This window comes from Artemia franciscana, unplaced genomic scaffold (assembly GCF_032884065.1).
Source record: "Artemia franciscana unplaced genomic scaffold, ASM3288406v1 Scaffold_728, whole genome shotgun sequence".
In the NCBI taxonomy this organism is placed as follows: Eukaryota; Metazoa; Arthropoda; class Branchiopoda; order Anostraca; family Artemiidae; genus Artemia; species Artemia franciscana.
In genome coordinates, this window is record NW_027067390.1 from 377,907 (window position 1) to 390,689 (window position 12,783).

A 12,783-nucleotide genomic window follows, 5' to 3' on the forward strand; every position below is an offset into this window, starting at 1 on the left:
AAGATTTTCTAATGATAAAAACATATCAAAATGAAACTTTCCATGCCAAAACTTTAAAGATTATTTTCTAGCATGGTTTGATTCAGACTATTAAAATCCGAAAGCTGTTAACGATAAATAGTGTGAACAGCAAAGATCCGGAGGTTTCAGCATGGAACCGACACACTTGAGATAAATCTATATGTTCTAATTTGCAATTATTTTATTTTTATCATATATAATTCAGCAATGTGTGCAATAACAATATAATTATATGATTATCAGTAGTAAACGAAAAAAAAGAAAAGTAAATTACTTTTGGTTCAAATAGGCTGAAAAGTACGATACGATTTTGTTAAAATGTATGTTTGTTTAACGCCTTCAAACCAAATAACAATAGTAACAATAAAAACAGCGTTCAGCTAAGAACAAGGGTTTCCAGATTGTTTTTTTTTTCGGAAGAATCTCCCAATCATAAATTGTTGGACAGGGAATCTCCCTCTGCAACACAGCCAGCTATTCATTTAAATTTTAAATTAGGCAAAATCCAACAATTTAACGGATTTCTTTAAAAATTACTTTTTCAGAAATTGCCCTTTACAAATTTGTAGGTGAAACTTCGATGCAAAAAAGTCGTCATTTAATAATAAAATAGATGGCTGTCATGATCGTCAAGCTTCACGTATCCAAAGTTTGCAAAAATAGGAGTTCGTTCATTTAGAATGCTAGGGGACAGAAACTTTTCGCTGACCTCTTCTCAAATAAGAAAAAATCATAAAATGCAAATATCTAAAGTTTTATTATATACATATCCCTAAACATATGGACATATTTCATGCCATCTATCTTTTTAACAAGTTGGAATATTAGAGAAGCTTAAAGTCTTATCATCACTCTTCAGTAAAATCAAGAAAATCTGATATAAACTTCGGTGAAAACGACCTAATCATAAGACGATATCTTCAATTAGTTGAGCCCCCCCCCCCCCCGAATAAAATGCAGAATCCTGGCAGAAGGATCGGCTAATACTGCGATTAAATGTAGTATTAGTATACACTGAAACTACAGACTTACATTTTTATCTATGGGCGCGTTGTCATTTTTACTGAAAAGGTGCAAAGTACATCCAATGCTGGGAATCCTTCATCAACAGCTTTAACAGTAACATAAAGCAGCTTTTCTCGTTTCGGTTCATCTCTATCGAACACCTGGAAACAGAAAATTAAAATCTCTAATATTTAATAATGGAAAATGGCATGGTTTAGCTTATTGTTACCTTGTTAACAGGCCAAATATGAAATAAAAACCAAAAATGGAAGAAGTTTTTTTGCCATATTGTGCAATTCTGATTGTTTTTTTGTAAAGGAAATAAAAGCCTATTGTCTACCTATATTATGTTGTAAGTTCTTTACAGAACTAATTCAAGTTTCCAGTTCAGTAATTTCCCGCCTTTTTTCATTCATAGGAGAGACACAGGTTCAACCTTCATCGGGGATGAAAAGAAGTCTTATTGTAGGGAATAAAACACCTCAAACTGTATTCTAATCCGACTCTAGTGATTTCAATGGGTCAATCTAAAGTGTTCCCTCCCTCAGCCTTTCCACGAAAGGGTAACCCGAGCCTCCATCCCAACATCTCATCATATTTTCCTCTTATAATTCGTTTATTAATCTCCTTCCAATATCTCATAATAAATGTTGGTACATGATCCTATCTTTCATTCCCCTATTTAAAAGCATGGTCAGAACCCACCTAAACCACTTTAAACTCAAGATCCCTCCATTTTCAATCTTAAAAAAATAAGAAGAAAAGAAAAGAAGACATTGAATTTTAAAATCACTATCGGCAGTTTTGATCTCTATTTCATGGCTTTTCAGTAAGGAAGTGCAATGAAAGGGAGGGGTCGGCAGCCATCCTGTTCTTTCGCAAACCCTTCCCGGCTACCTTCCCAATATATCTTCAGGTACCCATTTAGAGCTGGATCCCATCTTCAATCTTCAATCTATCAAATCAAACCAAAAAAAAAAAAAAACAATAAAAAAAAAAAAAAACAACAACAGGAATCTCAGCAAATATATCTGAAAATATACATCAACCTAACGGTACAAAGAGAAAGTAATTGAAGCTAAAAAAGAAAGAAAAAAAAAAATAGCTGATCAATCATTACTAGCACAGAATAAGCAAAACCATAAGAACTATAAGTGAAGGCTCGTGTATCTGTCATATATCACAAAAATATAGGAACACAGTTTTCGTTAAGATAAGAACTTTTGATTCTCGGTTCCAAACGAGATAGCAAATTATTTCTGTGCTTTTCAATAGAATACCGAAAAAAAAATTAAGAGAATCAAGTCCCCCTTCGCAAAATTTCTACCAACACATGACACTTGGAGCACAAAATGTCTTTCACAGAAACACATTGGGAGAGGGACCAGGGGAACTTTTGGGACCTTGCCCCTTCTCTCCAAAATGGTATAATTTTTACAATTTTTCACAATTCCCCATAGTTTAGAATTTGCCAGTAGCCTATGTTGTTTATAAGTCAGCCCGCCATTCCTCCATCGGTGTGTGGACTCTAGAAATTCATCTCCACGTGCATATGCGCAGAAATATCTGACTCGATGGTAAGGGAGGTGGAGGTCAGAAGATTTTTTTCTTAAGCAAGAAACAATATATATTTTCAGGTCAACATTTTTTTTATTTTCTGGGATTCTTAGACCAAGCTTAGCCCCCCCCCCCCTCCCACTGTTTTGTGTAGGAAATTGCATTGCGGTGCAATTTTACCTATTTATAATAATCTATTATAATGATAATAGTCTATTCAAATCATAGCTTTGTAAGTAAGCGGATATTGGTTAAGAATAAGGTATAGTCCATTATAAAACAAACCCAAAATTTCAAGGACCAAATTAAGTCAAAAAATTCTCCCCCTTTTTTTGCAACATTTTAGAATTCATTTTGAGGGTTAAGTTGATTTCCAACTCTCTCCCTGAAACAAAAAAAAATCATAATATTCGAAATAAACGACATCTTTCTGACATTAAAAATATTTTCTATCCTTCCCCCACTAAAATACCCTGCAGTTTTCCATTATTCTTTAATCGTTGGAATGAACAAGGGCAGTTTAAATCAAAATATAACATTAGGCTAGTCAATTAAATTCTCCATGCATCAATCACTACAAAAAAATCACTTTGGGTAATGGAATGATGGAAGCAATAAGAATCCATCACGGATCATTTCAGGAAATAGGCTATTGGGAGACTTCATAGCATCCGTAATTCAATCAGAGGTACATAATACCTTTTTTATTGTTTTAAAAAGTAGAGTTGTGAGAAAGAGTCAAATTTTAGCGTAAAGAGTGGGGCATTGAGGAGGGGACAGCCCCTTTCATATATATAATTATTTCTGTTCGTTTAAGTTAATACTCAATTAATAAAAACATATTTTTATAATATATATATTGACGTCAATAATTTTCAAAATTTTCAAGCTCCTATCTACAAAAATGTGGAATTTCGTATTTTTTGCCAGAAGACAAATCACGGGTGCGTGTTTATTTGTTTGTTTTTTTTTTTTTTTCCCAGGGGTCATTTATCGACCAAGTGGTCCTAGAATGTTGCAAGAGGCCTCATTCTAACGGAAATGAAAAGTTCTAGTGCCCTTTGTAAGTGACCAAAAAACTCGGAGGGCACCTAGGCCCCCTCCCACGCTCATTTTTTCTCCAAAGTCAACAGATCAAAATTTTTAGATAGTCATTTTTTTCCGCATAGTCAAAAACCATAATAACTATGTCTTTAGAAATGACTTACTCCCCCACAGTCCCTGGGGGAGGGGTTGCAAGTTACAAACTTCGACCAGTGTTTACATATAATAATGGTTATTGGAAAGTGTACAGTCGTTTTCAGGAGATTTTTTTGGTTTTGGGTGTGGGGTTGAGGGGAGGGGGCTATGTGGGAGGATCTTTCCTTGGAGAAATATGCCATGAGGGAACAGAAATTCAATGAAAAGGGCGCAGGATTTTCTAAAATTACTATAAAAAAAATGAAAAAATAAACATGGAAAAGTGTTTTTCAATTGAAAGTAAAGAGTAGCATTGAAACTTAAAACGAACAGAGATTATTACGCATATGAGGGGTTCTAAAAATACTTTAGCATAAAGAGCGAGGTATTTAGGAGGAGATAAATACCTCGCTCTTTATGCTATAGTATTTTTAGTAATTTCAACTATTTAGTCTACGGCCTTTCTGATTCAAGGGTCATTCTTAAAGAATTGGGACAAAACTTAGGATTTATTGTAAAGAACGAGGAATTAACGAAGGTACAAACCCCCTCATATACATAATAAAAATTAAAGAATATAAAAGTTTGTTATGTAAGTTAATTCTTAAGCTACGTATATTTTTTACTAATAAAAAAATTCGTTAAAAATTAAAATTTATAGTTGCCTTTTTATGTAACCGAAAAATTGCATGGCAACTAGCCCTCCTTCCTCATCCCTTATTTCTCAAAATCGTCTGATCAAAACTAAGAGAAAGCCATTTAGCCAAAAAAGGAATTAATATGCAAATTTCATTTAATAATTTATGCGTGGAGAGCCAAAATCAAACATGCATTAATTCAAAAACGTTCAGAAATTACATAAAAAAACTAGTTTTTTTAACTGAAAGTAAGGAGCGACATTAAAACTTAAAACGAACAAAAATTACTCCGTATATGAAATTGGTTGTCCCCTCCGCAGTCCCTCGCTCTTTACGCTAAAGTTTGACTCTTTGCCACAATTCTACTTTTTAAAACAATTAAAAGCTCTCTTTCTCTCTCTCTCTCTCTCTCTCTCTCTCTCTCTCTCTCTCTCTCTCTCTATCTCTCTCTCTCTCTCTCTCTCTCTCTCTCTCTCTCTCTCTCTCTCTCTCTCTCTCTCTCTCTCTCTCTCTCTCTCTCTCTCTCTCTCTCTCTCTCTCTCTCTCTCTCTCTCTCTCTCTCTCTCTCTCTCTCTCTCTTGCGCAGTACTTGGCACTTAAAATAGAAATTCTTTACTGATATGTGGAATTTCGAGTAGAGATTTAACACAAATATATATATATATATATATATATATATATATATATATATATATATATATATATATATATATATATATATATATATATATTTGTGTTAAATGCTCCATTTGATTCCATCATGGGATCAAAGGGGGAAGAAGAATGCTCCTGGACTTAGATTATTCTGATGATTTAAGCATATTAGATGAAAGTGTGAGCAAAATAAATGACTTTTTGGAGATTTTGCGAGTTCAGGTTGGTAAAATAGGCTTGAAAATTAATGTTAAGAAGACTAAGTCACAAAGGTTAGGAATAAGTGAAGATGAACAGGTGACACAAGGTAACGAAAAGATTGATCAGGTTGGGAGCTTCAGTTACCTTGGTAGTATTATTGGTAAAGATGGTGGGAGCAGTGAAGATGTTAAAAGTAGAATAGCTAAGGCTCAGGGTGTTTTTTCACAGTTAAAAAAAGTTTTGAAGAATAGAAAGTTAAGTCTGCAAACCAAGATTAGAATATTGGAGGCCACAGTGATGACAGTGGTCAAATATGGCTCTGAAGTATGGGTGCTCCGAAAAGCAGGTGAAAATTTACTAGAAGTTTGCAGAGAAATTGCCTACGGATTCTTCTGGGTACCCGGCTGACTGACCATATTTTAAACGGTAGGTTGTAGGAAAAATGTGGTTCAATCCCGCTTTCTAGAGCTATAATGAAAGAACGGTTGAGATGGCTTGGCCACGTTCTGAGGATGAAGGATGACAGATTGCCAAAGATTGCCCTTTATGGCCAGCCGTCTGGGGCTACACGGAAAGCAGGTCGTCCTTGTCTGGGTTGGGAGGATGTCATAAAAAAAGATTTAAAGGAAATGGGAACTTCCTGGAAGGGTGTAAAGAGGGAGGCTTTAAATGGATTAGGTTGGAGGAGGAGCGTGCGTAGCTTGGTGCTGCAGTGTGTAATTATTTGTATTAGTAGTATATAACAGCTCTGAACAGACTGGGCATAGGTTTGCATTAATTCTGTCCCTTAAAAGAAGTTGAAACTAAAAAAAAAAATATGGAATTACCTTTTCTGGGACGTTTTCAAAAGGAGATGGAGATACATTTGAGAAAGACATCAGTTTGTGGACAACTCAAAGGCCTTAGTCTGTCATAGTCTCCTTGACCTGAAGAAAAGAGGATTTAATTTGATTTTCATACAGATAAATGAATGCTTTCACAATATGAGAGTACTCACATAATTGGCGTGATCCTGATGGGCGAAAAAATAAAAATCCAAGAAATAAATTAAAAACCAGACCTTAAAACAAACAGCCTTGAAAAAAAAAACAAAAAACAAAACAAAAAAACCAGAGCCTTTCATAGCAAAGGTGAAAGGCTAACTAAGTAAAAAATACGATCCTGGATGGCATAACAAAATTTCATTTTATGTTAAACATTCTTAAAGGCCAATCGCTTACTAGGTATGGTGTTATAGATTCTATTATTTTGCAAAATATGATTTTGTGGATAAACGATCAAAAAACACAGTAGCCTAATTAACCATCAAGGGTTTTTGTAGAAAAAATACATAGACACAAAATATCTATTCTAGTATGCACCAGTGCCCTACCTCTACTTGGCTCGATTTTGTTCTTTTATGAAGTACGACTTTTTTTAATTACATTAATGATTGTATTTTGTGTCTCGTTTGGTTTTTAAAAGGTTTTTATAGCTAGCAAAGGAAATAAGCATAAATATGCCAATTAGGAATGATGGCAAAAAGGGTTATTTAATTTTCGGTCCAATGTAAAGCAAAATTGCATAAAAGGCAGATAAAAAGAATATGGCTAAATATTTATTTTGCCTCTATTTTGTTTCTTATATTCACTTGATTTTGTTTCTTAAGATCTTTTTTTACTTCAATAATCGTATTTAGGAAATTACATTTTCAGCCCTTAGACACACTAAGAGGGATCCAATTAGGGTGTGGTAACCAAAAGTCTAAAAACATGTTTCTAAAAAAATAGTTTAGGGAAAAAAATTGCCCATTCGGTAAATTTGCAGTTTCTTTGATAATTCAGTAAGGCTGAAAATGAATACATCAGTTGATACCCTTTTTATCAAACAGTTCATGATAATATCAAGAGAATCGACCTATTGTGAGGATTCCATATATATAAGAATCATTAGGCTTAGTGTTACCCGTTAAATACTACAAGCCTGAGAAAATGAGCCTGGTTTTTGAAAATTGGGGAGAGTACCCACTAAAAGTCCAAGAGCCTTAATTAAAATTAAATAAAAAAACAAGTTTTCTAACTGAAAGTAAGGAGCGAAATTAAAAGTTAAAAAAACAGAAATTACTCCGTATATGAAAGGGGCTGTTCCCTCCTCGATGCCTCACTCTTTACGCTAAAGTTTGACTCTTTCTCTCAACTCTAATTTTTAAAACAGTAAGAAACCTTAGCGCAAAGAGCGGGGCGTTGGTCACCGTCCGATTTTTTGATTATTTAAAAGGCTAATATTTTTTGGTAATTTTAGTTATTTAATTTGCTATTATTTTTTGGTTATTTCAAAGGCACATAAAAAAGGTCATTTAAAACTTTTAATTTTTTACGAACGTTTTTATTAGTAAAAATATACGTAAGTTACGAATTGACTTAAGTAACGAACTTCTATACTCGTATCATTTTATCACATATATGAGGGGGCTCCCCCCTCGTCAATACCTCGCTCTTTACACTAAGGCTTAAATTTTGTCCCAATTCCTTAAGAATGACCCCTGAATCACAAAGGCCGTAGAATAAATAGTTGAAATTAATAAAGCCCTTTAGCGTAAAGAGTGAGGTATTAGGAGAAGGTTAACCCCTCATATGCGTAATAATCTCTGTTTGTTTTAAGTTTTAATGCTGTTCCTTACTTTCAGTTGAAAAAACTTTTTCATATTTATTTTTTCATTGTTCTTAAAAAAATGATAAGAAATCCTGCGCCCCCTTCACGGAATTTTTTTCCCCATGACAAATTCCTCCATGGAAATTTCCTCCCGTATCCCTCCCCCAGTAAAAAAAATCCCCCTGAAAGCGTCTGTACACTTCCCAATAGCCATTATTATGCGTAAACACTGGTCAAGCTTTGCAACTTGTAGCCCATCCCATGAGGACTGTTGGGGAGTAAGTCGTCCCCAAAGACATACTTATTAGGTTTTTAGACTATTCTGAATAGAATGGCTATTCCAAATTTTGATCCGGTGACTTTGGGAAAAAAGTAGCGTGGGAGGTGCCCTATATGCCCTCCAATTTTTTGTCACTTAAAAAGGGCACTAGAACTTTCAATTTCCATTAGAATGAGCCCTATCACGAAATTCTAGGACCACGGGGTCGATATGATCACCCCTTGGAAAAAAAACAACAAATAAACACGCTTCTGTGATCTGTCATGAGGTAAAAAGTACAAAATTCCACATTTTTGAAGAAAAGAGCTTGAAACTTCTACTGCAGAATTTTCTGATACACTAAATCTGATGGTGAGATTTTCGTTACAATTCTATGACTTTTAAGGGGTGTTTCCCCTATTTTCTAAAATAAGTCCAATTTTCTCAGGCTCTTAACTTTTGATGGGTAAGTCTAAAATGAATGAAACTTATGTATTTAAAACCAACATTAAAATGCAATTCTTTTGATATAACTATTGTTATAAAAAATCTGTTTTTTAGAGTTTTGGTTACTATTGAGAGGGGTTGCTCCTTACTACAGTTCGTTACCACGAACTATTTGACTACACCATCACATTCAGTGTATCACAAAAAACCAACAGGTCTAGCTTTTTCAGGAACCGGCAGATTGCTTACAATTGATCTCCTATGGACGTAAACCGTTGCCAAGTTGAATCCAGAAATCGTGATACAGCCTTAAGAACTTAATGATTTTTAAGTTGCCGACATAAACATATATATATATATATATATATATATATATATATATATATATATATATATATATATATATATATATATATATATATATATATATATATATATATATATATATATATATATATATATATATATATATATATATATATATATATATATATATATATATATATATATATATATATATATATATATATATATATATATATATATATATATTATATATATATATATATATATATATGTATATATATATATATATATATATATATATATATATATATATATATATATATATATATATATATGTATGTATATATATATATTCTGTTTATAGTTATCAGTAAACCTAATATGGATCCAGGGTGAAAAGCTGCTCTTATTTTCATGTCCTTGGTGTTTCAATGGTTTAAAAAGAATTTTTAACAACACGATATAAAAAAGATACTAAATACCAGCTCAGGGAAACACAGAGTTTGTCAATAGGGAAATGCTGTCTGGTAAAGATCAAATGTACAGTAGAGCACAGAAGGAAATGTCCTTGAAATTTCCAAAGAACTTTAGAAGTGGCAGAAGAAGTGCTTTCTGAAAACTTTTCCCGCCAGAAAGCATATTTCACTTACAAAATGTAAATATGGCAACATTAGGGGGCAAACATCGAATAACAGCTGCCTTATATTTAAATTTACCCCATGCTTGCCAGAAAGAAAAGGAAGTCTGGTTTTGAGGCTCAATTTGAATCCGAGAAATATAAAGAATTGGCAAATTACATATACCCCAAGTGCAAGCAGACAATAAATTACTTCTTCAACCAAAAAACCATGTACTAGAAGCAAATCATAAGTTTTATGACTTACACAAATTTTTATTACCAATATGAGGGGGTTCTAGCCCTCGTCAGTACCTCACTCTTTACACTAAAGTTTAAATTTTGTCCCAATTCATTAAGAATGACCCCTATAACACAAAAGCCGCAGAATAAATAGTTGAAATTACTAAGAATACTTTAGCGTAAAGAGCGAAGTATTAGGAATAGGTGAGCCCCTCATATGCGTAATAATTTATGTTCGCTTTAAGTTTTAATGCTGCTCCTTACTTCCAGTTGAAAAAACTTTTTCATATTTATTTTTTCATTGTTTTGTTTTTAAATAATGCTAGAAAATCCTGTGCTCCCTTCATGGAAATTTTCTTCCCCCATGACAAATTCCTCGATGAGAAGCTCCCCCAGAATATCCCCCTCTTCTCAATCACGGTCCCCGTGGCAGGGGCTACAAGTTACAAACTTTGACCAGTGCTTACATATAGTAATGGCTATTGGGATGTGTACAGACGTTTTCAGGGGGATTTATTGTTTGGGGAAGGATTGAGAAGAGGGGGATATTCTGGGGGAGCTTCTCATCGAGGAATTTGTCATGGGGGAAGAAAATTTCCATGAAGGGAGCACAAGATTTTCTAGCATTATTTAAAAACAAAACAATGAAAAAATAAATATGAAAAAGTTTTTTCAACTGGAAGTAAGGAGCAGCATTAAAACTTAAAGCGAACAAAATTATTACGCATATGAGGGGCTCACCTCTTCCTAATACTTCGCTCTTTACGCTAAAGTATTCTTAGTAATTTCAACTATTTATTCTGCGGCTTTTGTGTTATAGGGGTCATTCTTAATGAAGTGGGGGATTGAGTGGTCCCCAAAGACATAGTTATAAGGTTTTTCAACTACGCTGAATAAAATGGCTATCTCAGTATTTTGATCCGTTGATTTGGGAAAATAATTAGAGGGGTGGGGGCCTAGGGGCCCTCCAATTTTTTTGGTCACTTAACTTTTTAAGGCACTTTAAAAGTGCCTTTTTTAGGCCCTAGAACTTTTCATTTTCGTTAGAATGAGCCCTCTCGCAACATTATAGGACAAATGAGTCGATACTATCACCCCTGGAAAAAAAACAAAAAATATAAAAACGCATCCGTGATCTGCCTTCTGGCAAAAAATACAAATTCTACATTTTTGTTGATAGGAGCTTGAAACTTCTACAGTAGGTTTCTCTGATACGCTGAATCTGATGGTCTGATTTTCGTTAAGATTCTATGACTTTTAGGTGTTGTTTCCTCCTATTTTCTAAAATAAGGCAACTTATCTCAGGCTCTTAACTTTTGACACGTAAGACTAAACTTGATGAAACTTATATATTTAAAATCAGCACTAAAATGTGATTCTTTTGATGTAGCTATTGGTATCAAAGTTCCATGTTTTAGAGTTTTGGTTACTATTGAGCCGGGTCGCTCCTTACTACAGTTCGTACCATGAATTGTTTGATTAGCCAAGACTTAATGCCCACAACGATTCCATTGTATTAAAAAATCAACGGAGCCAAAAAAGTAGAATTAATATACAAATTCTGTTTTAATTATCCATGTACGGTGAGCCAAAATCAAAACCTGCATTAATTAAAAAATGTTCAGAAATTAATGAAAAAAAAACAAATTTTTTAACTGAAAGTTAGGAGAAACATTAAAGATTAAAGCGAACAGAAATTATTACGTATATGAGGGATTTCGTACCCTCTTCAATACCTCACCCTTTGCGCTAAAGTATTCTTAGTAATTTCAAAAGATCTATTTATTCTAATTAAACGGACTTCGTGATTCAGGGATCATTCTTAAGGAATTGGAACAAAATTTTAACTTTGATGTGAAGAGCTATGTATTGACGAGTAGACGAACCCCCTCATATACGTAATAAAATATACAAATAGTAATAAAAATATACGAAAATAAAAATATACGACCTTTTTGAGTAGCCAAAAAATTGGAGGGGAGCTAGAACCATAGCCCCTGTTTATCTCAAATCGTCAAATCACAACTTTGAAAAAACAAGAATTGCCTCTCACTCAATTGGACTATCTGTCTTGGCTTATTTCTACAATTAGCCAAGACTTGATGCCCATAGCGATTCCATTTTATTTCAAAAATCAAAGGAGCCGAAAAAGTAAATCTAATATACAAATTTTGTTCTAATTATTCATGTACGGTGAGCCAAAATCAAAACCTGCATTAGTTAAAAATTGTCCAGAAATTAAATAAAAATAACAAGTTTTTTAACTGAAAGTTAGGAGAAACATTAAAACTTAAAGCGAACAGAAATTATTCTGTATATGAGGGGGTTTGTCCCCTTCTCAATAGCTGGCTCTTTACGGTAAAGTATCCTTAGTAATTTCAAAAAATCTATTTATTTTAACTAAACAGCCCTAGTGATTCAGGGGTCATTCTTAAAAATTAGAAAAACATTCAGACTTAAGCAGAAAGAGCGAGGAATTGAAGAGAGGGCAAACCCCCTCAATTACGTAATAAAAATAGAAGAATATTGAAATTGGCTGCGTAAATTTATAAATTGTGTATAGAAGGGCAAATAGGCCCCCTACGTTTTTTCTCAAAATCGTCTCATCAAAACTTTGAGAAAGTCAATTAGCCAAAAAAAGTAAAAATCAATATGCAAATTTCGCTTTAATTATGTCGTTCTTTACTTTCAGTTAAAAAAACTTATTTTTTTATATTTAATCTATATAAATACATGGCTTACTCATTGCAAGTTCATACCCATTGATTTCTACATTCTAGCTAGAATTAAACTGAAAGCATGTTCTAAAATCTGATTTAGATGCGCAAAGAGATATTTCTCTGCGCGTATTCGTCAGAAACGTTGCATGTTACCAGTAAAATGACAAAATAGTATTAAAGTTGCCGTAAGGGGGATTCACACTGAGACTAGGGCTATTTTTGCTCAAAAAATAATAAAAAACGCTTTTTGGCTAAACGGGCTGATCAAAACCTCTGTTTATGGCTTTACGATTGTAAAGTGCCTAC

At 33.5% G+C, this 12,783-nt stretch overlaps 1 long non-coding RNA gene across 1 annotated transcript; it reads right to left on the bottom strand.

The window, feature by feature from the left end:
• Positions 1-1,067: 1,067 nt before the first annotated feature.
• On the bottom strand, positions 1,068-12,537 carry LOC136043568 (uncharacterized). Its single transcript, XR_010621647.1, has 3 exons — positions 12,500-12,537; positions 6,083-6,181; positions 1,068-1,187 (listed from the first exon to the last, which is right to left on the bottom strand). It is a non-coding gene; the product is annotated as an uncharacterized LOC136043568 (long non-coding RNA).
• Between the last annotated feature and the right edge of the window lie 246 nt (positions 12,538-12,783).